A 25,661-nucleotide genomic window follows, 5' to 3' on the forward strand; every position below is an offset into this window, starting at 1 on the left:
AGCAACAGATTAGACGTTGTGTTAATTGGATGGCGTTGGTTCAGGTCAGTGAAGCCAATAATATGCTACGCAACTAAATACGCATTATCAAACTCCGCCAATATTCAGATATCAGGAAGTTTTAAGCTGTAAATAACTACAAGCCTGATCTAGCTACATAATCGGTGGTATTATTCTATAGTTTCGCAGTTGAATAATGAAATAGGTTTGGAAAAAGTGTTGTTATAATGGTGAATGTGTGGCTGAGAACTTCATAGCTTTGTTGTGTTGTCGTCATGGATCGTGCCTTTAGAAAATAATGGGTTGATAAGACGCCCTTTAGTTGTGTGTGTGTGTGTGTGTGTGAGAGAGAGAGTTTAATAATATAATAATACATGGTGCCAATTGAAAGCAAAGTAATAAAAATATGAAATGGACACAAGTTTTTTGAAGATAAATTATATATATATATATATATATATATATATATATATATATATATATATATATATATATATATATATATCTGTGTGTGTGTGTGTGTTTCTCTGTGTGTGTATAATGTTTAACGCAATTGTGATACAACATTTAAAATCAACGAGAGACAGACAAACAGAGTCAGATAGAGACAGAGACTCATTCAGCCTCGGCAGATAGCAGGTTGACACTGAATAATATAGCCTTTTAATAAAATAATTATGATCATATGTTAATGTGAAGTCAGATTTCCATTCACTGTATACTATACTGAATGTAAGACAAAAGAAAATCGCCTATTCTTGGTGGTTCGAGTTTTAGTATTTCGTACACATTAGCTGATGGAGGTATAATATGAATAATAGTCCCGTATAAACTAAAAACAGTTCTGCATTTATTAGCACAAACAACACTAACGTACTACCGTATGTATGTTTTTATCTTGTTGTTAGATGGTTTCACGATATTTGTCAGCACAAGACATGCTATACATGGCGGCCAGTATAAATGGTGGAGGAAGAACCCGAGAAAACCCCGGAAAGAACCACCGACCCACGAGAAGCTACTGACACGCTTTCTCACCTACCCCATTGGAAGAGCCGAGACTCGAACCCACGCAGAGAGAGGTAAGATGTAAGTGATCCGCAACGGTGAACGCTTTAGACGACCCGGCTACTCGGGACCCCGTATGCATGTATGTGTGTATGTATGTATTTATGTATTATGTCTGTCTGTCTGTCTGTCTGTATGTATGTATGTGTGTGTGTATGCATGCATGCATGCATGCATATATGTATGTATGTATGTATGTATGTATGTTTTATGTGTGTGTTTTCGTTTTATGCAGCCATTATGTGTGAGTTGTGGGGGAGAGGGTGTATGGCGTGTGGATTCTAGACACTGTAGTTGTGTTATCTGCGTGTTTGTATCATGGTTGATCAGTATATATGCAATGATTTACTACAGTTGATTCATTTTTTTGTATCTTATTTGACACCAGTTTATGCATTCGAAATTTTTTTATATTGTAATGATGTAACGCTTACGTATTGATGCAGCGAAATGTATGGAGAATTAATATTTCAGCCAAAAATAAATAAGTATATATAACTGAAATAAGGGTACTATTGCTTTTAAAAAATCCACCCCCTGTATAGGCATATTTGTTCATGCCTTTTGCATGATATATATTTTGTGTAGGTAAATCGTCTCCCCTGTTAAACTGCGCGATTGATATTGATAGCCTTAAATTAGAAAAGTGTATATTGATGTGATAATATAATCCTCCATTTAGCAGGAACGATTTGTTGATATTAATCGGCTGTTTTTCTTGTTTTTCTACTCATATTTAGCCGTAATTACTTAAGACAAGTTACGTATTTTAGCCACAAGCCAGTGAATGGAGAGTCAGACACTATTTGTACAAATGTGAAAATTCTCAGAGCTGCATGATTGGCATTGTAATATTCTTTTGCACTGCCACACTTTATGGATCAGTTTCAATGGGTTATACGCCAATCTGCGATTCCTAGCAGCACAAGGGGGTCGAGCGACCCCAAAAATAACGACTTTGTGGTTATCCACGCACACACACACACACACACTAAACCCACCTTTCGTAATATGTCATGAAAACATGCTATTTTCAGCCAAGCAGCGTTGACTCATTAATTATTTAAAGGCCAATCCGTGGCTTGTACGATTTGTTATTTTACCTGTGGCAGATTTATTAATCTGTGCAAAAAGAAATGGCTGCGACCAGCTCGATAGATGTGGATTATATGTTAAACTATTTTCTTGGGTAATTGTTTTCATAGTTGTTTCCATTATTTTTGCTTTCTTTTTTTTCTCCAATTATGTGTGAACACCCTCTACCCTGACAAATCTCTAAGTGCGAAACGAATTTTTTTGAGATTCAGAGGGTTGTTTTGGTTTATTAATATAATCAAGCACCAACCAAATGAACCCAGGGTGCTATAACATGAACTCCCTTTTGGAGATTTGAAAGGGGCTCTGGCAAGTACATCTTGGTTAAGATTTATAATTTTGCAATTGCCCTTTCAACGATATTTCATCTTTTTCGATGCATCGCAGGCACCATCTTAACCCTATTATAAACTGTGTAAAACGCCGACAATATGTCATTCGCGTGCTACTTGGATCGAACATGAGGTATGTTTTCACAGGTCGATCGAAAGATTGAAAGCACTTTTTAACCTATCAGCCACTGTCTCTATTAAGAATATTTGGCTAAAGTAATTCAAATGAACTCTACGGGCGGTGATGTTATATCAGTATACGTCAACTGCATGTAGTATAATATTATACATTGGCTGACTTAGTGATCTGTAATTAAATCGTTGCTGTAATGATAATAATGACTGAATCTGCCCTTACTATGGAATCTAGTACAGCTAAACTAGCTAGGGAAAGACTGGATGTAATTAAAAAAATATATTCCAGTACGTGATTCTGCCATACATCAGCTGCAGCAACGACAGGACGCTCATGCGTAATTTACAGAGGGTACAGAGCAGTTATTTAAGACAATTGCCGAACCAACCCAAAACAATTGTTACACCAACTAAGGCAACACAAAAACTCTTGAGACATTACCCGCTAATACTAACGGACGTCTTGACCACCCCACCATTTTAGCCACCACCCGAATATCAACTACCACCATCAACATCACGAAGAGGTAGAATTAACATCATATATAAATTTACTGTGGAAGGTAATACCGCTGTCAAAGATCCAGACAAAGTATATGAAATTGCTGCATTTGGAGAGGGTGGTAAAGATAAATAAAAAAAAAAACTAAAGATGATTACAGTCTAAAATCCACCGATTGGATCAAAGATGTATATCTTGTCGCTACTAATATTTAACAAGTCAGAAAGGAATACCATGATTTTGAAATCTTTAAACAAACAATAGATACATATGATGCAAAGTCAGGACTTGAAAAAGAACGAAAACAAAAGGATATAAGGCGTCATTTTGAAATAGAGAAAGAATAAAGGAGAAAATCGGATGTCACACCTAGGTCTGGTAAAAAGGAGGAAAAGAGAAAAACTGAGTCAGAGACACTCCAGCAGGGCTTCCTGATCTACGACCAGATCCATACGACGAACCACCTAAAGGAGCAGCAGGAAGTGGCCTTTCTGCTTGCGATCGGTGTAGTAAAATACAAACCTCGCCGGTAATTAAAAATAAACTTTGTACCAATAATATTATCGCTGATGTTGATAGAGTAGAAATCTTGATTAGTGGAAGATAAGCCGGCAACAATTCACATAAAATCATTACTGTTTGTCAGCGATTATTTACGGTGGCGTCATGGACAGTAGCGTTTATAGAGCGCTGATAGATGAAATTACCAACGGTTACAACAGTGAGTGATCAGTTAGATCGGCTATAGCAAAATAAAATGATTATACACAATGATAAACCTGGACCTCAAAAGCGTCAGTGTGATAAATTCACGATTACCAGGCTATCTACGGAAATGGACTCGACGATGTTATTCAAGATTTATTTAGAAGGATGGCCCCAACAGCTATTCCGATTTTAAAGCAATTAGGCATGAGAAAGGTATTGTGACGGTTGGTAAGTTTGCTGGTGAAGCATTCTCAGGAATCAAACACAGACTAGAGCGATTAGTACGACGAAAACCACAGTAGAATGTGAAGCATTCCTATGCAAGCATTCAAATAAAAAAGGTACCGAAGTGATGTCAGCATGTATCAGTAAATTAAAAAATCAAGCCACAAATGAAAGAATTAACTGGTGGGCCATCTCTTACAAAACAAGCCGATATGAAAAATTAATAACCACAAACCTAATAGATGGTAGTTGTTTGGATCGTCGTCGTCGCTGATAGAGCACTAATTGATCGGTGTAGACAACAACGAATATAATAACATGTTCAAGCTTGGATGCACGTATTATTAAGGATGAGTCTATGCGTGATTATCGGTATTATTCTTATGAATCGAGCAACAAGGCAAGGTGTCATCAAGGTATTTCTTGCCCGCTGCGGCATTTATTGAAGTTCATGGTAAACTTGTGAAAAAAGATGGTGCCGCATACGTGGATTCGTTACCAACTGTATTAGGGCGTTCTTTAACAGTGCCAGATATATCACTGATGGTAGAGAAATCGAAGCATGTCTCGATAAGTTTGATATTGCTAGTGCAAATATTGGCCCTGTAAGATACTCCGATGACTATTCACGTTCCACCGGGTCATCAATGATGTTCGCAAAGGACAGTACTGACCACCTAGACGATATGCACAGCCTCATGCTCCAATTAACACAGGCAATATCTGTTAATCTATAACCAGCCGGCGTGATAGCCCGACCCGCCGCTGATCTGGCGACACTGAAGAGCGCCAATCCAGAATTAAGCATGGGATTTGCATCACGACGATCTCAGGTTAATGCTGATGGTAGATTTTTCTGTGTGATACCACTGTCACATATCTTCGGATTCAGCAGTCATTTTGAAAACGTTATCTTCAGAGCAAAACATGCGGTTACACTGGTTCGAAGGGCCACATTCAACGATACAATTCGGCATACAGGAATTGGGGGTGCTGGTAAAGTAACACTAACAAAACTAGCATTATGGATGCTAGTAAAGTAACACTAACAAGACTAGCATTATGGATGCCAACAATGATTCCATTAGTGACAGAAGAAACGCGGTTGTTATCATTCATAGATATTGGTGGTAAGTATACGCTGTCGTTTCTGACGATGACCACATACACAGCCCTGGGCACAACAGGAACATTTTTATGGCAGATCGCATCACAGCAACGAAATTCAGCACCACGACATATATTCGTGGCATTTCGGCGTGCCAAGAGGTATAAAGAGCAGACAGCGAACCAAATGGTGTTTGATAGATGATAAATGGAAATCAAGAACCATCTGAAGACAAAATAAAAACTTTTGAGAAAAACAACGTTGCATGGGTGTATCATAGCTTGATGCGATTTTTCGGGGCGTAATCAGAATGTCGATTCTGGTCGCAGATATCCCAGCGGGATTTCTCAACGTTGAATCGGATCTATACCTTTTCTTCTGAACACCTCGACTTATTCGGACATTGTGGTGGTTACAGTGCAATTGCTTTTATATTGTCAGACAAAATATTGTTGCCTGAAGGTGCTGGAGGACGAATGAGATCCGTTGATGAGCCAGTAGGAAGCATGTAAATGTTTTCTAAACATGTAAGTATTTTCCAAACATGCAATTTTTTCAAACATGCAATTAGATCATTCATGATGTTACAATGTCATATCATCACATCGTCGTTACTCTGACACCCAGTCAAGATAAAAAGATGCAATTAGCATCAAATAATAAACTCTGGGGCAAAAATATCTCTGATATCAGAGGCGTTGCAATGCCCAAATGCATTATCGCTGACTGAAGGTTAGCTCAAACACTATATTGAAGCAAAAAATCAAAACTGGCATCCGACTTGATCTTTCTGCGAATTGAACAGCGACACAGCAAAAACTGCCGGTATATTTCCGCTTCTAGCTGCTATAGCAGCCTTGATGCCGCTGAAGCACCAGCTCTTGCAAAAACAGCTGCACTTGGTATCGTTGGATCTGCGTGGCATTGCAATATGCAACAGGACGCGGAATAAATACCTTAAAAACGGGACGAGGTCTAAGATTACCAGAAATATAGCACGGCCAAGTCTGAGTCTGCCAGGGACACTTCGTTAAAACTCTCCTTGTCCAAAATTGGTTTACTTGCTCTTTCTAAAGGGTTAAACATAAAAAACTGTAAAGATGTTTCCATGCGTGATCAGTTACCGGAAATAACAAACCGAGTTGAAACTGGAATCATTATTCTCAACTGACGCTTTGGTCCAGGTACTCATTGGGTTACATACGGGGTTGATCCACGTTGTTTATTTCGATTCGTATGGATTGGAGCCACCTTTGAATTTTTAAAATATAGTGACTTAGCCCGCGACATACCAATTTGGTATTCAACGTTACCAACACATGCATTAATGGGTACATAAATATGTAGTCCATATGGGCTAGCAGTACTTAACGCCCTGTCAGAGTCATCAGCGAACCCTCATGAAGTCCTGCAAGATAATACAGCCCGTAGGTTTATGCAGATTAATGGTTAGTAATGGTAGTTAATTAGGGAAAGATCTTCTAAAGGTAAGGGCAACATTGATCTGTACGCTTGATCTGTCGGCGACCAACGATAACAGCGGTCTTTGCTTATAGACGCCGCAAAAAATCAAAGAATCAAGCGTATCTATCGGATAATGTTGATAATGTAAAATGTCGCGATAAGGACCTCGTTAATTACAATCAGTGATGGATTGGCCATATTCAATGCTGAATATGATAATAACGTGACCGCGTTTGATACATTTCGTTGAAACAAAATTTAATCAACGATATATTCTTTAAAGATCCAAATCTTGTTAACATTAAGCTCTCTGAAATTCGCGCACGACTCGATGATATCGACAAAAAAATTTAAAAAGATTACCGCTGATTTTGTTAATTCAACTCCTATCATCAAGACGGTATACACAGCAGCCATCACGACATATCAAGGGCGTCGCTCCTCCGATAGAGTTTCCGGAACCATGTCAGTCTTGTTAAATCAAGATGTAGAGGAAACGATTATACTGGATCCAGAAGACAAAACCCTAGTCGCAGAGACGTATTCCTGATGTCTGGAATTCGTTTTTCAATCACCACAGGTGGTAAATTAGAATATAACATAATGAATCCCACAATCAAGCAGGTGTGTGGAAGGCATCGCTTGACGAAATAATCGACTAGACCATGACAAAAGAAAAACATATCTCAGACGAATCATCGTCATTGACAATATTGTATATGCGGTCTACTCGCTGGTCGCTGAAACAACGCTGTTAATCGACTCGTTGTCAGCGACACACGTGATTTCGCCCGTAGTTTGAATCGGGTGTCGCTATTCTTGTCGATAGTATTCTTAATATTAAGGCGAACAATATGCCTAAATATTACGGTAACAAATTTCACAAGCACAATAACGTAGAAGCGACAGATGCGTGTATACAGATATAATCCATACAGCCAACGGAGTTAAACGACGTTGCAATATCCGAAAATAAATTCGCTGCAATTAGGGATATGTATTATCTATATCAAAGGAACGTAAACATACCAATGATATGTATTATCTATATCAAAAGAACGTAAACATACTAGTAAAGGAAACAATGTTGCCAACGTTGCCAACTCCACATCCGCCGTATAGATAATAATGACCACAAAAATAACCACACGACTTGAACAGATCACGGCTAACACAACGCTAACACAGAGCGGCCGGCTACCACACTAATGTCAGCAACGTCAACGCAGCCATTATTTAATATTGGTTTTCGAACCACAATTAAAGCGCCTAATGGAGGGTCGATTGAGATCGCACTGCCACAATTACTATCAACTTGTTAGACTTGTTAGATAAGGTCGGTCATTTACACTGCAATTGGAAGTATATTTACAAACGTGATTGATTTTAGCACCATATATAGGTAAGAATATAAGCTATAGCCAATACACAATATAGTACGTGTTGGTTTTGCCAATCAAATGATGATTTCAGATGGCCTACCCAAAAGCTCACAATTTTGGAAGCCCTGATCCTGATACAATTTCGATCAAATTGTAACACGGGCATATGGCATGATAATCTGGTGTGAATTTGACAATGTGCAAGGTCCCTGCCGATTTATTATGGGGTATACCTTCTGACTGGATGAGTTTGTAACTATTTTATAGGGCATAAGTCTGCTCTGATGTTTATAAAACTTGGAATATAGACTAATATAATTATTATCTTTGGTGGTCGTGTTACGATGATCATCAACACAAGATAATAGCTATTGATCAGACTGTGCCTAGTGTAGCAAATATCATCAATATCTGATATGTCAATGAGTAGATATTGTAAGTGACTGACAGAGCTTCTCAACACTTTAGTTGTTTTTTCCTGATTAAGACTTTGGTGTGTTTTCTATGATTCAAAATTTAGTACTTTCTCTGATCAACACTTTTTCTGCGATGAATAATGATACGGCCGTTAACAATGATATATGTATGGCTGAAAGAATGACTCACATTGCAACAGTTATTATCGATACCGACAAAATGAGTTTTGTCTCTGGGTTGGTCGGAGTAAAGTAAAGTAAATTAATTTATTCGTTCTGTAGTGGAATGATAATAATCAATTTAAGAAGAAACACTATCTTGCTGTATGATTGCAGTTTATGCAATGCTTCTATATAACGATGATTGTACTTGCAATGTTCACTAACACGGTAATGCATGGCCACTTCAATTTCCCAACATTCTTCTTTCATAGGTAAAATTTAACCCATATTTTTTGAATTTATACTGATCTCTGACGAGTGGAGAAGGACTCTACAATACAAGTTTGAATGAGCCACTTTGAAGGCAGAGGAAGTTTAGCGGCTTATTCACAGCTACTCAGGTTAGAAATGTCCCATGAAACTCAAATGATCTATATATGTGTTAAGTTTAGAAATTCTAGTGATCAAATATCCCATGAAGCTCAGGGATATGTCTATATTTCTCTGTATCAAAGCTGTGAAAGACTTATTGTCCTTAGTATTTTTGGCATGTGAAACTGTAAAACAAATATTATTGTATTTCGACCGAAACCCAGAAATGCATTAAGCAGTATATTGTCGTTTACAACCTAATGGTTGGTCAAAGGTGATTGGTTCAGCATTTAAAACTGATGAAAGATGAATGATTTTATGTTACAATGGGACAGTAACTTTCTTTAGGTCTTTTAAGTATGCCATTGTATTCTGGATTGGAGAGAGAGAAAGAGAGACAGAGAGATAGAGAGAGAGAGAGAGAGAGAGAGAGAGGAAGGGAGGGAGAGAGAAGTGCCGTACATCTGAACTAGAGTGAAGATGACAAATTTGGGAAAATGAATCGTTGGAAAGAATAGTCATGTTAAGCGTACTGAAAGCGCGTTGAAAAGCCTCTAATTTCAAACACCTGAGATTGCAATTTTCAGTCTCCCTACCCTTTTCTTCACATGTATGATGTTGAAATAAATGACCTAGTAGTCATGTCCCAACAAACATTTAGGAGTTTTATTACTAGTTGAATGTCATTACGAATGTATTAGCTTTGAAGTTTTACTTTAAGTAATAGTAGGTTTGAATCAGCATTTGTTTCTTGCACGAAAGCATCCACCTGATTAATTCAGCAGGTAGGTCAGAGGAAAGAATGCAGTCCATTCCTAACAGACATATTTTATATCCCATTCTAACAAAAGAGTACTAAGAAGCTAATACTTTTTCTAAACAAAATTGGAAAAACAAAATCATTGTTTTCAGTTGCTGCATTTAATGAAGACCTTAACATTATTTTAAGGTAAGTGATGCAAAGAACGATAATATGCTAAGTTAGAAACCAGAATTCGCTTGTTGGTCCTTGCCAGTTTTATTATATCGAGAATCTCACGATCTTGTGATACATTAATCAAAATAATGATTTTCCTGCAAGGTTCATTAACTGGTGGATCTTAAGAAAATTATTCCAGGAGACAGTACATGCAAGTAATGATCGTGCAGATCCTTTTCAGTAGATTTATCTTAGGTTTCTTTGCTGTCATATATGTTCAAGTATTGTGTCTAAAATCAACTGAACCATGATATGCTAGGAGAAACAAAACTGTGGTTCATAGTGAAAGTCATCTTGCACGTTTTGTCTTGCTGAATGATTAATGTTATCAACATAGTTTTTGAAAACTACATTCAACACGCCGCAGTCTCTAAATACACCGTTGTTAGTGACCTTAAGGAGATTCATTTACCTCAAAATTGACATTAAACTTGACAATAATATGTTCTGTATATACGTTTTAGCTGTTTACAATTTGCTAGATTGGTTTTTAAACATCACAATCTACCATGGATCCAGACCAAAATCAACGCGATTGGTAAACGAAAACAGATTCACATTGCTGATAAATCGGCTCAGATCCACATAGGCACCATGTTGCCGACCAGAGTAACGAACATAAATGGTTGAGTCATACCAAAGCACATACTTTAATGTGAAATCAATACGAGGTTTCGGAGTCGTTGAACGCTCCAGTGCACGCAACGCTTGAACGACAAGATGAATGCATAAAGGTCCATCCAACCGTAGTCGTACACGCATAGTCGAATGAACCAGCGGTAGACAACTCTGTACTCAGCGCCTAAACAACGTCCCGATATATATATAATTAACCACTTCGACTGGAGGTGCTAGTCCTTACGAGTCACAATACAGATTATGCTGAGGTCTTGCCATTTATGTGACCCAGTGAGTGCTAGGACCAGTGGATGGTTCCAGATTGACGATGCCTATATCGCATATGCGTAGCATCGTCTCTGCAAGTTCATCTCGCATAAAAAACACCACGAAACTGATTGATCTATTTTGCTATCGCGCACATGTCAAGTTTGGTTAGCGGGCGCGCGCTCTTTGTAGACCGGGTAATCGAATACATATGACTGAGGATACTCGACGACTCGTGCATCGTAATCGGAGGCTTTATCCTTAAGTATGCCTCTACCGACTGCGTTTGTAAAAGCCATTCGTGATTCTGTTCCTAAAGTTGAAGCGTTTGAAACCGCTTTAGCCACCGCTGCAATAATGCTTGAATCTCTTGAATGAAAGTAAATACTCCTCCTTTCGCTTGCATTTGCGCCAACTCTGACTATGATAATGCTAAGTTTAATGAAGCGATATTGTGTTTTTCAACATTAAATTGAGTGAATTGAGTTTTTTCAACCAATCAGGAACACTTCCAGTTAAGCTTGCTTCAGAAAGTCTTAATATGAATCCACAATTGTTTTTGATGCGAGTTTCATTTCACAAATTAATTTTCAGTAAGGCAGACCTTTTCTTCGTGGTATGACATTATTATTCAAATTCGTTACATGTGTAATGACGAATTTTACATTGGTGATTTGATCACGCTCATTATCATCCTGCAACAGCAGCGTCTTCTCAGGAAGGATCATTTCACATTGGACTAAATGAACACATCCGGATGTTCCAGTGAAAAGTAATAAATCTGGTAAAGAGTACGAAAGTCTTGCGGTGAATTCCTTTGGCATTTGCCGATGTCCATGAACAATTTGATATGCAAGGGCAGTTTGGTTGGCAACTGTGTGGTTAATCCGAATTGCTGCCGAATGTTCCTGATTGTTTAACAGCAAGGAGAGCTTAGTCACTTCTAAGTTGTCGAGTATCATTTTATTATTTGCCCGGTCACTACCTCGCACTGAATGTTAAAAGATAGGAGGAGGTGTTTTAGTGCAATAAGACCGTTGGGTATTTATCTGCCAGGTAAACTGCCGTGTAATACTAGTGGTACGTGTGCGTCTGTGATATATGCGAAAAATGACATTGTTGATGTGGTTCGCAAGCGGAATTCAAGAGATACTATGTGCCCAATGAAGGGGGATAACGCGTGCATCCACAAAGTCAGTGCATCTAACACAACTTTATCGGATGGCAAGAGTACCTGCATCGCGCCAAATAGCATAGTTGGAGTTGTTTTTAGGAACCGAGGTGACCGTGTTTTGGGCTGAAACCAACTTTCAAGCATCTCTGTAAACAAACATATTGCTGAAGGAAATGGCACACACACAGAAACCTAAATGAATCTCCACAAAGTTATGCTCGGCGCTGTTCAAATTCAAGGTGAAACTCAGGAGTATAAAATGGTACAAATTATACAGCTGCATCAGCATCGCCAGCCGTAGTTCGAGACTGTCTGATTATATTTGCTCAACTGTGAGCGTGATATGTTCCATACTTGAGAAACATCGTGGTTGGACCAGCGGTTCTCGTGCAATACTCACTATATCGGGCTAAGTCTACATCATCCAGAATGGATTCAAGTTCCATTCCATCGATATAACGTGTACTGTTGAACAAAGCCATGCTGCCACTAAAATCTAAGTCGGGCATTGACATTGTAATTGTTACAAGCTTTCCACATCCAAAAATGCTTCACAGGGAAGGAAAAACAGAGAGGTATCTTGCATTTGTAATTATATTTTTAACGGATTGGGGTCTTAGGCAAGGTATGAGTTATACTGGAAATCTAGTTTGCTTCGGCCTAGTAAGACGGGCTCTCCCATATTAAATTCAGAATCGAAAAGCTCTTTGAACTGAGCCATTATATGTAGACTTTTTTCACTCTTTTATTTGTTTCTTTATCAACTCGTCTCGTTCTTTGTCTGATCTAAATTGAGGGACATTTCGTTTAAGCAGCCAATTGCTAAATTGCTCAGGTGCTGGTGCAGGTATAGATGCTTGTTCCTGTTTTTATTCTGTATGTTCCGGAATTGGTCGATTAAGCAGCACAAACCCTGAACTTGTAGTTGCAATTTTAAAAAGAATATCTTCATAATTCTTCACCTACATATTTTTTTACCGTCAGATACACTTTCCAGTAAGAAGGTCTGCCAAGAGCGACACTCATACGATTTTCGTGCATTCCCTGGCGAGTTACATTATTAAAGCATTGAGTCATTGTTTTGATCTCAGTGTCCTTCTCCGATGGCACATCTTGTATTTTGCCAAGAATCTTTTTTTCCTCCTGGCTACAGGCCTGTTTTCCTTTGGCGACTATATTATGGACCTTTCCAAGTTCTTCCTCAATCACCTGTGGCAAACTAATTATCGTTTCTGCAGTTGCTGAGACAAATAAATCACGTCCGACATTTTTATCGGCTTCGTGAAATTATGTGTGCGGGATAGACTTGGATCTCGAACAACATATCGTCGTATACCGTCATATTGAGTTTGCTTGCATCCACATTGTCAATGGTAGGGCCGTCGCCGATATGGAAAAGAAATCGACTGTCGCATTGTTACATCTTCTCAAAACCCTGTGGAAATCTATGAGCACAGTATAAGAACATCGGCCTATGGTGCAATCACGTACAACCGATCACTGGATGACCATCATACAATCATAATCAACAACAGGTTTGTTTGTCTAATCAAGCAGGGCCAGTGTTTAGTGCCAAAACTGCTTTTAGATAGGCGGTTTTGTAACAAAGAGTTGACGATCTAGGTGTGGTTTTTGCAGTGATATCGATCATTGAAACGTCGTCTGCGAATTTCCTGTTAAATGACACCGTTGAATAATGATCGATCGCCATAATAAGAGCATATCTTCATATAGTGTATGGTGTCGTGAGAAAAAGGCTCTATAAATCCAACTCGAGTTAAAACAATCAGGGGGTACGCGAACTTATACTTAATTTGGAGCAAACAAGTTTATGCTTGCATGGTCCAAGCTAAAATAAGTCACTGGTGGCGGTGACATCTCGACTGCATCAACAAAGTTACCATGGACACAGTGGAATAAGTGTTCTGGGAGTAGCATCTGCCTAGTTACAGTTATCTCAAGCCTGGTACGCGACTGAATCAACGACTCAATACTCGGAACCAATCCAAGTCCCGTGAAGCACCAATCAATACGGAGCTTTACACTCATGACATTGTATAACACGAATCCAAGTTTATCCGTAGATGTCCACTTGCCGACTTGGATCACGTCTATGATTTGATTGCGATTAAACCAGCATTGGAAGAAAGAATCGCAAAATGGATTGTTCAAAGAGGCATGAAAATCAAGATTGACTCGTGTGGCTCTCATTATAAATACAAAGTATCAATCCTAAAGAATCAGCACAAATAGTGAATTCGACGGAAGGCCATTACTGTTGCTAAAACAATTATGTCCACAGCCGGCACCGTTACAAGCCGACAGATCCAAAACTTGTTTGGTATTTGTATTTGCCTGTCGAGTTGGAATGCTGGCCACAACGCCGAGTCACTGACCTAGTATTATCCTTCGAAGTGTTTGCAAAAGCGTACGGATTTATACACCGAGAAATCCAACACAAGTGATTTTGAAGTTCTCCGTTGTCAGGTTACTCAGTAGCTTTTCCAGTGAAGAGTTCATAAACTAAACAGTCAATGAAATGAATCTGACCAAGCCAAAAGGTCATGCATTTTTCAATGTTGTTCAGAATTACTCAAAACTTGAACGCCGTGGCTACTGTTTGCATAGTCAAGTAGCCCTCCAAAGTCATAATTGCTATGATGATTTTAAAATGATCGCAAACATTTTAAACCGAACTTTTTCTTTCATCGTCAGCTTGGCTTTGTTCTTTGTCTGTAAAAGCCTTTCCACAAATCCAGCAAGCAGTAAGTGTCTGCAGCAAATTCACAAATGTTAACCTCCCTCAATGTCACGCATGCTTGCCAATTAAGCTGCTGTCGAATCCATTTTGCTGTGAATTATATCGATCTGTGGAATACATCTCTGTGCCTGGATCGCTCACACTCACTCACAGCACAATAAAAAACTATCATCTCCGATTTACCATAACATCGAACTACAACATAAAATACCCGCATGGAAATTGATCTGCGACTTGTCTGCTCAGACTCGGTGTCTATTTCCACCGCCTCATTCAGACTTTAATAATCCACGTAAATGATGTAGGGAGTCTTTATATTTCGCTGCACTGCAGCAAATTTAAGGGTGTTTTACTAGGCTCTGCCACGATTGTTATCTATAGTTTTTCATTGATACCGCGGCAGTACATTTCGTGACTGATATGGACCTCTTGATCGCTAAAGACATGCAAAAGTTATAATTTTATATCTGCTGTGACGGCTAAGAAGCCGATATAGGGCCTTCATCCATATGCAATACGAAACTGATTCAGAGTTTTGTTTGTTTCACTCAGCATCAACAAATCAATCAGAATTCGTTTGTGGCGACCGATGAATAATTGTGACAATTTATACAATCCTTCGGCGTACGTGAAAACATTAACAGCTCTACCTGGGTTCAGTGTTTCCAATTTCTTTGGTGTGGCTTGGGTCATTTGCACTGGAAACTCGATATCACCAATGTTGCGTTTGTCCTGGTGTCGCCCGTACGTCTGAGGACTATTTTGATTGTCTAATTCCGGATATAATTCTGTAAATCCCCACTCAAAACAATGGTTGTCCAAATTCTTCACTTAACAATTTGATCTTTGCAGACAAATTTGGTGTTGCTATGTAAATCGATCTACAAAACGGGAGATACGGCAAAAGATCTTTCATGCGTCGCTCCCAATTCTGCATTGTTGCATTTCTATAGCGATTTCTGAATCTTTTCAATGCCCCTGACTATTGTATCGATGATGACGCGCTGTCGTAACGATTCAGGATCATACGGGAACCACATTTAATCAATGGAGAAGTAATTTTAAACCCATCCTTGTCTTAACTAAGAGGCATAGACTGACGAGTACTGAGACAATGTCTGCTTTCACTCCAGCGTAACAAATGCTTTGCTAGACGCTACAATACCTCGAATCGGATTGGTAAGAAGCTATCGAACGTCTTTGCCAGGAGTGTAGATGGGCGGAATAATGGCCACGTTATTTTCCAACCCACCAATACGCTTCTGAAATTTGAGCTCGGGCACTTTTGATTGTTGTCGTTTTGGATCAACAGACCCATCTACTTCAGTACCGATATCAGAAACGAGATGACGTTTATTTATACCTGAACAAGAAGGCGGTTTTGTTCATACCAATATAGTATCGCAAGGATATTAATTGTTCTTGTTCTTCTAGGTATTCAAATTTTGCACCAATTGTCTTAGTTGTTTTGCCGTTGCTGTTGCTGCTGCAGTTGTGAAATTTTGTCGATGGAATGTTTTACTTTTGTATTATTAGTACTTGGTCAAGATCAGAAACTTGGATCTCTTCGATCCTAAGTATTATATTATCTATTTATGTTTATTTTATTTGTGCTTTGACACCCTTGATCATAATTTGGTTGCCACAGCGTTTAAGATTTTGATTTATGCCTGCGTAATCAATAGTACACAGGTTGCTTGGTACTTGTCGCGTCCCAATACAAGAAGCGTTTGATTTACAATTCATTCTTATACTTACAATCCCAAAGCATTTGCTTAATTAGCCTGCTCTTGAACAGCTTTCACTGACTTCATGAAAAGCGTCTCGGGCTTAAGACGTAGTGGGCGAGTTATTGTGTTTCCCTTGAGGATGTACTCTTTCGCGCTCGATATTCTGCAGTTCTGTGTTAGTTCTGTTTTTCTGTTCCAGTTAGTTTCGTTCCATTTCTAATGTTACTGCCAGATAAAATATCAGCATACTAGAGCAGTAAGTGGGACTGTTTGAAATCATTTGATACCCAATGCGTCCACATCCAGCTGCACGAGACCCTAACCCCTCCATGACTGAAACACTCGAGTTAGGTATCTGTTTACACCTCTACCAACCCCTCAATAATAAAGTAACTCAACATCGAGGACAGCTGGTAATGGAGTTTAGAGGCGAGGAAGGATCCACGATTAACGCACAAGCTGAGTTTTGTCACCATGCTTAGGATGCCTTATCATTACAAGTGCAGAAGGACAGTGAAAGAAAACATAGGTATCTTCTCATGTAGGAGATCTTTCGTGTTTCGTAATTACATATTGGAGCAGTTTTTTAAAAACACAGTCAGGGCTTTATTATCGTGTGCAATGCTGCATGATCACTCGTACTGCAAATACAACTAGAGTTCAAGCACATATTGGTATTGTGATAACTGAAAATTATATTAGTTGTGGATGAAAGAAGTTCTCGTTTATTGAGAAAGCATAGGAGGCATTGAAATCATAGCTACATTAGCAAGACTACTCGGAGTATCGTGGGACAAATAACTTGGTGATTAATGGCTGTGGCACAATCTGGGACTTAGTTACAACTACCGTGGGCCTTGTGCAAGGATGGATTTACAACTTGATTCTACAAACCAGCCAAATCTTGGAAACATCTATAATCATCAATGATGCAAATATTTATCGACATGATCTCGTGTACGAAGCAAGACGTGATAGTTGTGCCCATCAAATTGCTGAAGCAGGTCTCATCCATGAATTGAATGCAATTAATCCCACACATGCAGATGAATTTCCTGATGGGTCATCAAAGGAGAAATGAAGTAGCAAACAATTCATCCGATTGAGATCAAATATACTGATATGATAAACAAAGATACAAAAGCATATAAGAAACCGTCCGAGAAACATTACAGTCTACGCAATTAATGGAAAGATGAATTACATGTTCATCCAAAATTCTCGAATTCTCTGCTGCACTATTAACTAAAATGAATATGTTCTTCGTCGAGGACACGTCGGCATACATAGTTATGAAACCATTGTGGAATGATTTAACCACACACTTGCAGAACGGTAACTCACACATTAGAACACGCAATAAATTGTTAATACATCGTAAATAAAAATCACACGAGTGGATTGCATGGCTTCGATAAGTCAAAGCAACACTGAATTATAACATCACACACACAATTGCATTAAAACATGCTGTGCCTATCCGGAAGAATATCGTCTCAGTCATATATAATTCAGTTGTACAGCCATCTGTATTAGACTCTTTTGAAAACGATTTGCCTCCGCATCTGTAGTAAACGGTAGGACTAGAAGTCGGGAGGTGTGGTGCTACTGGCCTGGTATCGTCCCTCGATGCATTTACAAGTTTAGATCCATGTGAATTTCCTGGAATCGAAAGAGCTTTATAATTTTAAAGTCGAACTTAATGTCCAACTAGTACATCCTTTGTGAGACGAAAATGGTAAGTCATTCCTAAAATTACAACCAAGGTCTATTTATTGAACTTGAGCATCTACCGTAGGCTTTGTATCAGTATGCGTAAATCGAAATTCCGTTGAAGAATATCCATCCATTGGTATCAGACGGAGGCACAATCACCATGGTGTAGTGATACACAAACGTGCGATATTTCTTTGCCCTGATCAGTTTGACGTGTGTGTGAGCTCACACTCATATCATAGCAAAGATGTTTCGAGGCAAAAGCCCTGGAACTGTATTTACATTTTCGATGTTCTTATCGCTTCGTGATTCAAACAAAGTCAAAGATATTTTAAGACGCAGTTATACATACTCTTCGATTGCCTTCCGTTACATTCATCATTGAATTTACCAACACTGTTTCTGTTGGTACTAAACAGTGACTGATCTTTTGGATAATCACTCGTTTAAAATTCACCGTTTTACAAATTGGTAATCCTGTGGGATGTGTTCAGTCTCCAATGTACCTTAAGTTTATTTACATCTATCTCAGCACCTTACAGCAACAGCCACAGCAACACCAAAACCTACGATAACTTCAAATCAAAATTTGCAACCACAGATACAATCTCTGAATATCAATTAATCAAAAATCGTACGGTCTTCCTAAACTCTACAGCTCGTCTCTGCAGACAAGAAAACGAAAGAAAAGCTATATTATCATAACTGTCTTAACAACAAAATTAGTGTCCCAGATCAACTAATATGTTTTGAGTCTTCATGATTAAAACAAAACTTTAATATCGGTTTTATAATATATGCCCAATTTTATATACATATATACAAACTAAAATATATATGTGCAAATATATACTTATAATTACTTTTTAATCTAGTGTATTAATTATCACATTGACTAAACCTTTTGATATTCAATGTGATAATAAATGCAGCTCTCTTTGAATTGCATTACCCCATTTATTATCTCATCGCAAACTACAATAATTACATTTGTATATGTGGATCCATTTCATGTTTGTGTAACTACCTAGTGCTTTAATATTAACGATTACTGGTTATTTCAAGCAATATCTGACATTTAGCAAATGAAAACTATATATATGCTATACACATTACAGATTTAGTTGATGCAGCATTGAACGGAAAACAGAGCAAACTTAAATATCTATCTTTAATTGGAATCAAAGCTTCTCGACGTAGAGTTGTTCCTGGAGAAAATGTTTCAAGGGCTCTCCGTAAAAAGAACCAACAATATAGAATATATATCACCATCTTTTATAAGAAGTTTTCCTTCTCTGAAGATACTAGACTTGTCCAAGAATCAATTGCACAAAATGCAGACTATGGACAATTGTTTCATGTATGTTATCAAAGAACAACGATCTTGAGATACTTTTCCTACATAATAACCATCTTAGTGATGTACCACTCACCTTATTCTCATCAACTACCAAAATACGTCTAATTGATTTTACTTAACTCGTGGAATTTAAAGTTAATTGATTTTGGAAAGAATCTGCTAAAATGTTTGCCTGCAGTTTTCGTGGGATATTTGGAAGAAATATTTCGACATAGGGACACGGAAGACACACATAAGGCCTCTGTGACGACTATTTTGCTCAGACAGTTTCAAGACAGACGTCTTATAGCAGTGAAATACAAATATGGAAAGAACTCCAGCGATGACATCAAACCCATAAAAAACTGGACATTATTCCGCAAAGCATCGTGTTGAATTTGTTAAACAATCCTCACAAGATCGGTCGTGCCCTCGGCATTGTCCCTTTGCTTCCGATGCAAGAGACCACAAAACGCCCTCACCAGGGCCATTGTACAAGCATTCAGAACAAATTGTTATGGCAGATTTTAAACTGCACGTCATGTGCGTTTTTGTCTAATTCCTGCCGAGGAATGTGAGCTAAATGCAATTTCAAATGCCACACCAAGACAGCAGTACCTGCTTGGCCTTCGTGAGTATGAAACCAGCAAATATTGAATTACATATCAGATGTTAAAGAAGAAATGAACTTGAAATAAATAAAGTCATAATTCTAAATGCGGGCGTAAACACTGATGAGTTGACTTTTACACAAAAGGAAATATGTGCAGGTAATGTGTAGCCAATGAGGATGTGCCTGCATAGATACTCGTGTACGATTTACGAAACAAATTCAGCAGGATCACGTAGACATATACCAACAAAATTGTAGTGGAACTGAACTGACCTGTAATTATTTTGTGGAAAAATACAGCATTAATACTTTTTTAAGAGAAGCATCAATCGACATTACCTTCATCAACAACATCACCATAAAAACCATCTTCAAGAAGAAACAAATTAATCATTATCGATACCTTTATCGTTTTTTTTTTTTTTTTTTTATTTTTTTGTAAGTAAAATTACACTCTACTAGGCCTCTTCTTCTTCTGCTTACACTATACATGTCCATGGGTTTCTTTGGTCGCCGTCTATCGCCACTTATTATTCTAGCCATGAATAAAACTTTGTTTGACACCCTACTGCCACTTAGTATATTAGCCAGGAACTTTTCGGTGGACTGTCTAGCGCTATTTGCTATACTAGGCATGAAGATAACTGTTTGGTTGACAGTCAGTAGACACTTCTTATAATATCTATCAATATAACATTTTCGTTGACTGTCTACCGCCACTTATTAAATTAGCTATACATCTAAATGCTTGGTTGACTGTCTATTGCCACTTATTGTATTGACCATGAACACATATGCTTGTTTGCATGACACCGACTAGAGAATGGATTCAGAAAAGCCGACTATTAAAAACTGTCACATTCGCTAAAATTTTATGCATTTAAATAGTCATGACAGAATTTCAACAATTAAGACATGTGGTACATATAGTCTTTTATATATTAGACCATACATATCAAAGATCGTAATGTAATCGGTATTGAATAACGGCAAATTGTATGTTGTGGAGTATCAAACATCTATATCTTATTTATTACTTGTATCAATCGAACAATGATGTTATGGACAGAGGCAATGTGGGAGATTAAATTTTGTCTAACCAAGTGCGAAATCTTAGGAACAGAGACAGCATGAGATATGAAATTCATCTAAAGAAGTTTGACATGTAAGGGACAGTGTCAAGTGGAGTCGAATTTTATAAATCAATGTGTGATATCGTAGGGCAGAGTCAGTATGAGATACCAATTCAATCCAACATAGCGTGAAATCTTAGGGACAGAGTCAATGTGGGAGGCACGTTTTGTCCACCCACTCGTGACACTCTAATTGAAAGACAATATAATCCCATATTGGACATCATTGAGGAAGGTAAGTAGAGTACGATTGGACACACAGTACCTATAAACTCAGAGAAATGTCATGTACATCGAACCAAAGGCCATCCTAATATCTTGGAGGGACATAGCCAATTTTGTGATAAAGCGACAACTACATTGAATGTATTAGGTCCAAAGAAAATGTAGAAGAAGTGTAACATCATAATGACAGAATAAATGTAATAGAGACAAGTTGTATCCGACACAATAACATATCTCAGGAACAACTTGTATCCATCTAATTGTGTCATGATAATTTCTGGCGGTCTAAAATAATTGTATCTTCTTTTGTTGCAAAATAAAGTAGTGGTCATGTAACCTGATTTAAAAAGAAAAAAATATAATTTCATCGAAACATTAACTAAATTAAATGTAGAAGATAACAAAATGGCTTTTAATTGTTACTTGAATTTGTGTACAACTGACCTTATGCAAGATAATAGATCTCTTAGCACATAACTGTTAGCACGATACATGACAACCTGTTAACCCCTACCTTTTCTGGAAGTAGTCTCCATTGTCTAATATATATATGTATATATATATATATATATATATATATATATATATATATATATATATATATATATATATATATATATATATATATATATATATATATATATATATATACACACACAGTTCATCGACTGATCGGCATGATTTAGAGAAAATGTATTTTCCAGTTGCCTAACTAAGCTATTATGCTGTTATAACATAATGAATGTAAATTTCGGCAGTTAAACATAACATAGTTAAAAACTGTGTTAGCTAGTACACATACACACACACACACACACACACACGCGCGCACACACACAAACACAAACACACATACACACACATAGATAGATAGATAGATAGATAGATAGATAGATAGATGGATGGATGAATCGATCGATCGATAGATAGATAGATAGATAGATAGATAGATAGATAGATATAATTTGTATCTGTATGTGTGACTTTCGTGAAGTGGATAGATGACACGTTTTGCGATATTTATCTTACGAAATGTTTAGAAGATATAACCATTCAAACACCACATTTTCTTTCGCAGTTAATAATCAGTCATGCGTTCCAACCCCTCAATTTGCCAGGTTGTGTTAGTAATGTATTTGTCTTTGCATATAAAAATGTCTCAGACTTACCTGACATGTCAACAGAGAAGATCAATTATCGTACCAGTAGAAACAACCTTTGGAAAAGACTAAATTACCTTTCAACACAGTACCAAAAAGATGATTTGTTAATATCACTGCTTTGGATCAGGTCAGTGAAGCTAATAATACAACTAGACAACTCAATACGCATTATCAAACTCCACCAATCTTCAGATATTAGGAAGTTTAAATCTATCAATAGCTACAAGCCTGATTTATCCACATAAACGATGGTATTATATATGACACATTCTCAGTCGGATAATGAAATAGGAAGTTTAAATCTATCAATAGCAAAGCCTGATTTATCCACATAAACGGTGGTATTATATATAACACATTCTCAGTTGGATAATGAAAAAGTGCTGTTAGAATGGAGTATGTGTAACAAAGAACTTCATAGATTTGTTGGCTTGCCATCATAGGTCGTTTCTTTAGAAAAGAATGATTGGATGAGTCGCCCACAAATTTTGTTTGTGCCTGGCTTTTAGTTTATTAATGGAACACACGGTACCATTTAAAAGTAAAGTACGGAAAAAAATTGAATGGACACAAGTTTATAAAGATAAATTCTTCCAAAATTACGTAAAGGAGAAATGAAATCATGCTGGAGAGAGAGAGACAAATATGAGAGAGATATACTCATTTAGACTTCTGCCTTGTTATAAAGCAAGTTAACCCTGAATTATGAAGCCTTTTAATGGAACAATTATGATCATGTCTTAACGTAAAGTCATATTTCTATTCATTGTATGCTATAATATGAAAGTTAAAAGAAAACTACATATTAATGGTTACTCGAGTCCAAAAATATCGTACACAAGAGCTCAATGAGGAATAATATATATGATAGTCCATTATAAACTATAAACTTTGTTTAAATCAGTGTTCTGCATTTAGTAACACAATAACCCTAACGTACTACTGTATTTATGTATGTGTTTATCTTGCTGTTATAGGGTTTAACATGTATGTATGTACGAATGTATGTATGTATGTATGTATGTATGTATGTATGTATGTGTGAATGTGTATGTATGTATGTATGTATGTATGTATGTATGTATGTATGTATGTATGTATGTATGTATGTATGTATGTATGTTATTTGTGTGTGTGTTTGTGTTTTTCAGCAGCCATTATTTGTGAGTTGTGGGGGATAGGGTGTATGGTGAGCGATTGCTAGACTGTGTGGTTGTGTTTTCGGCCTGTTTTCATCATGGATGATCGGTATATATGCAATGATTTAATAGTAGTATAATGATATAACGTTCACCTATTGACGAGGTGCTATGTATGGAGAAGAAATCTTTGCTGCCAAAATTAACAAGCATATATGCATTACAAAAAGGTTACTCTTTCTTCAAAAAATCAACCTCCTGCTTAGGCATATATGTTCATATCTTTTGATATATTTTGTATGTAGGTAAATTGTCTCACCTGTAAATATGTGTAATTAATATTCATAGCATTGAATTAGAAAATTGTATATCGCTATTACAATTTAATCCTCCATTTGGCAGTAACGATGCCTTGATATCAATCAGCTGTTTGTTTTTGTTTCTACTTATATTTAGCAGTATTTACGTAAAGTCAAGTTACGTAATTTAACAACAAGTGATATACAAGCCAGTGAATGGAAAGTCAGACACTATTTGTACATCTGAGAAAATTCTCAGAGCTGCATGATTGGCATTATTATATCCATTTGCATTGTCACACTCTATGGATCAGTTTTAATGTGTCATATGCAAACGTAAGTTTCCAAGCAGCAAAAGGGGGGCGACTTGTTGGTTTGTCCCACCTCCACGCACAAACACACAAAATAGATCTCGTTTTCGTAATATGACTTGACAAAAATGTTATTTTCAGGAAAGCAGCGTTGACTGATCAGTTATGTAAAAGGCAATCCGAGGCTTGTAAGATTGTTAAATTTACCTGTGGTAATGCTGATTTCTTAATCTGTTCAAAAAGAAAATGGCTGAGACCAGGTTGATAGATGTTGATTATACGATGAATAACGTTCTTGGAGAATTTTCATAGTTTTGTATAGTTCCTTTCTCGTTGCTCTTTTTGTCTAATTATGTGTGAACACACCCCTTGAGGAATAGCGAAGTGCGAAACTAATTTAAGAGATTCAAAGGGCTGTTTTAGTTCATTAATGTATTCAAGCGCCCCCTCATATGAACCTGGGTGTTATAAAATGAATACCCTTTTGGGGGTTCGGAAGAGGCAAGAGCAACTCGATTAAGTTTTATAAATTTGCAATTAACCATTTAACGATATTTCATCTTTTATCGATCCATTGCAGGCACCATTCTGCATCATTTAATAACTGTTGTTAAACACTGACAATATGTCAGTCGCGCGCTACTGGGAAAAAAAAACATAAGATAAGTCTGCACAGGTCGATAGATAGTTTGTCCGTACCTCTTAACTTCACGGACACTGACTCTATTATGAATATATTTTTGTTGTAATAATAATGAGTGATTCTGCGCTTGCTATGGAATTTATTACAGCCAAATTAAACAGACAAAGGTTTAATGTAATTAGGAAATATATTCTAGCACATGATTTTGCCGTACATCAGCTGCAACAACGCCAGGAAGCTCATGTGGAATTTAAACAGGGTACAGACCAGTTATTTAAACCAATTATCGAACCAACACGAAACAAATGATACAGCAACAGACGCAACACAAACTACTCTTGAGACATTACCAGCTGATATTGATGACCGTCTTCAACCCCTCAAACCCGTTTATCCACCACCGAAGTTCAACTACCACCACCACCACCAGGAAGAGATAGAACCAACATATTAGATAAATTTACCGCGGAAGGTATTGCCGCTATCAGGGATACAACCAAGTATTTGAAATTGCTGCGTTGGAGAGTGTAGCAGTGATAAGTATATAAAACCCAGACATGTTTACAGTCAAAAATCCTCCGA

General features: G+C 37.4%; 1 protein-coding gene across 1 annotated transcript in view; it reads right to left on the reverse strand.

Annotated features, from left to right (window-relative positions):
• LOC149787011 (toll-like receptor 10) overlaps positions 1–22,803 on the reverse strand; it is a 43,265-nt gene extending 20,462 nt beyond the window's left edge. Inside the window, exon 1 of the mRNA XM_089977558.1 lies at positions 22,694–22,803. The gene's annotated coding sequence lies outside the window, so the exon portion shown is untranslated. The remainder of the gene's footprint in view (positions 1–22,693) is intronic.
• Between the last annotated feature and the right edge of the window lie 2,858 nt (positions 22,804–25,661).

Source organism: Sinohyriopsis cumingii, chromosome 12, assembly GCF_028554795.1.
Source record: "Sinohyriopsis cumingii isolate HCF-2022 chromosome 12, ASM2855479v2, whole genome shotgun sequence".
In the NCBI taxonomy this organism is placed as follows: domain Eukaryota; kingdom Metazoa; phylum Mollusca; class Bivalvia; order Unionida; family Unionidae; genus Sinohyriopsis; species Sinohyriopsis cumingii.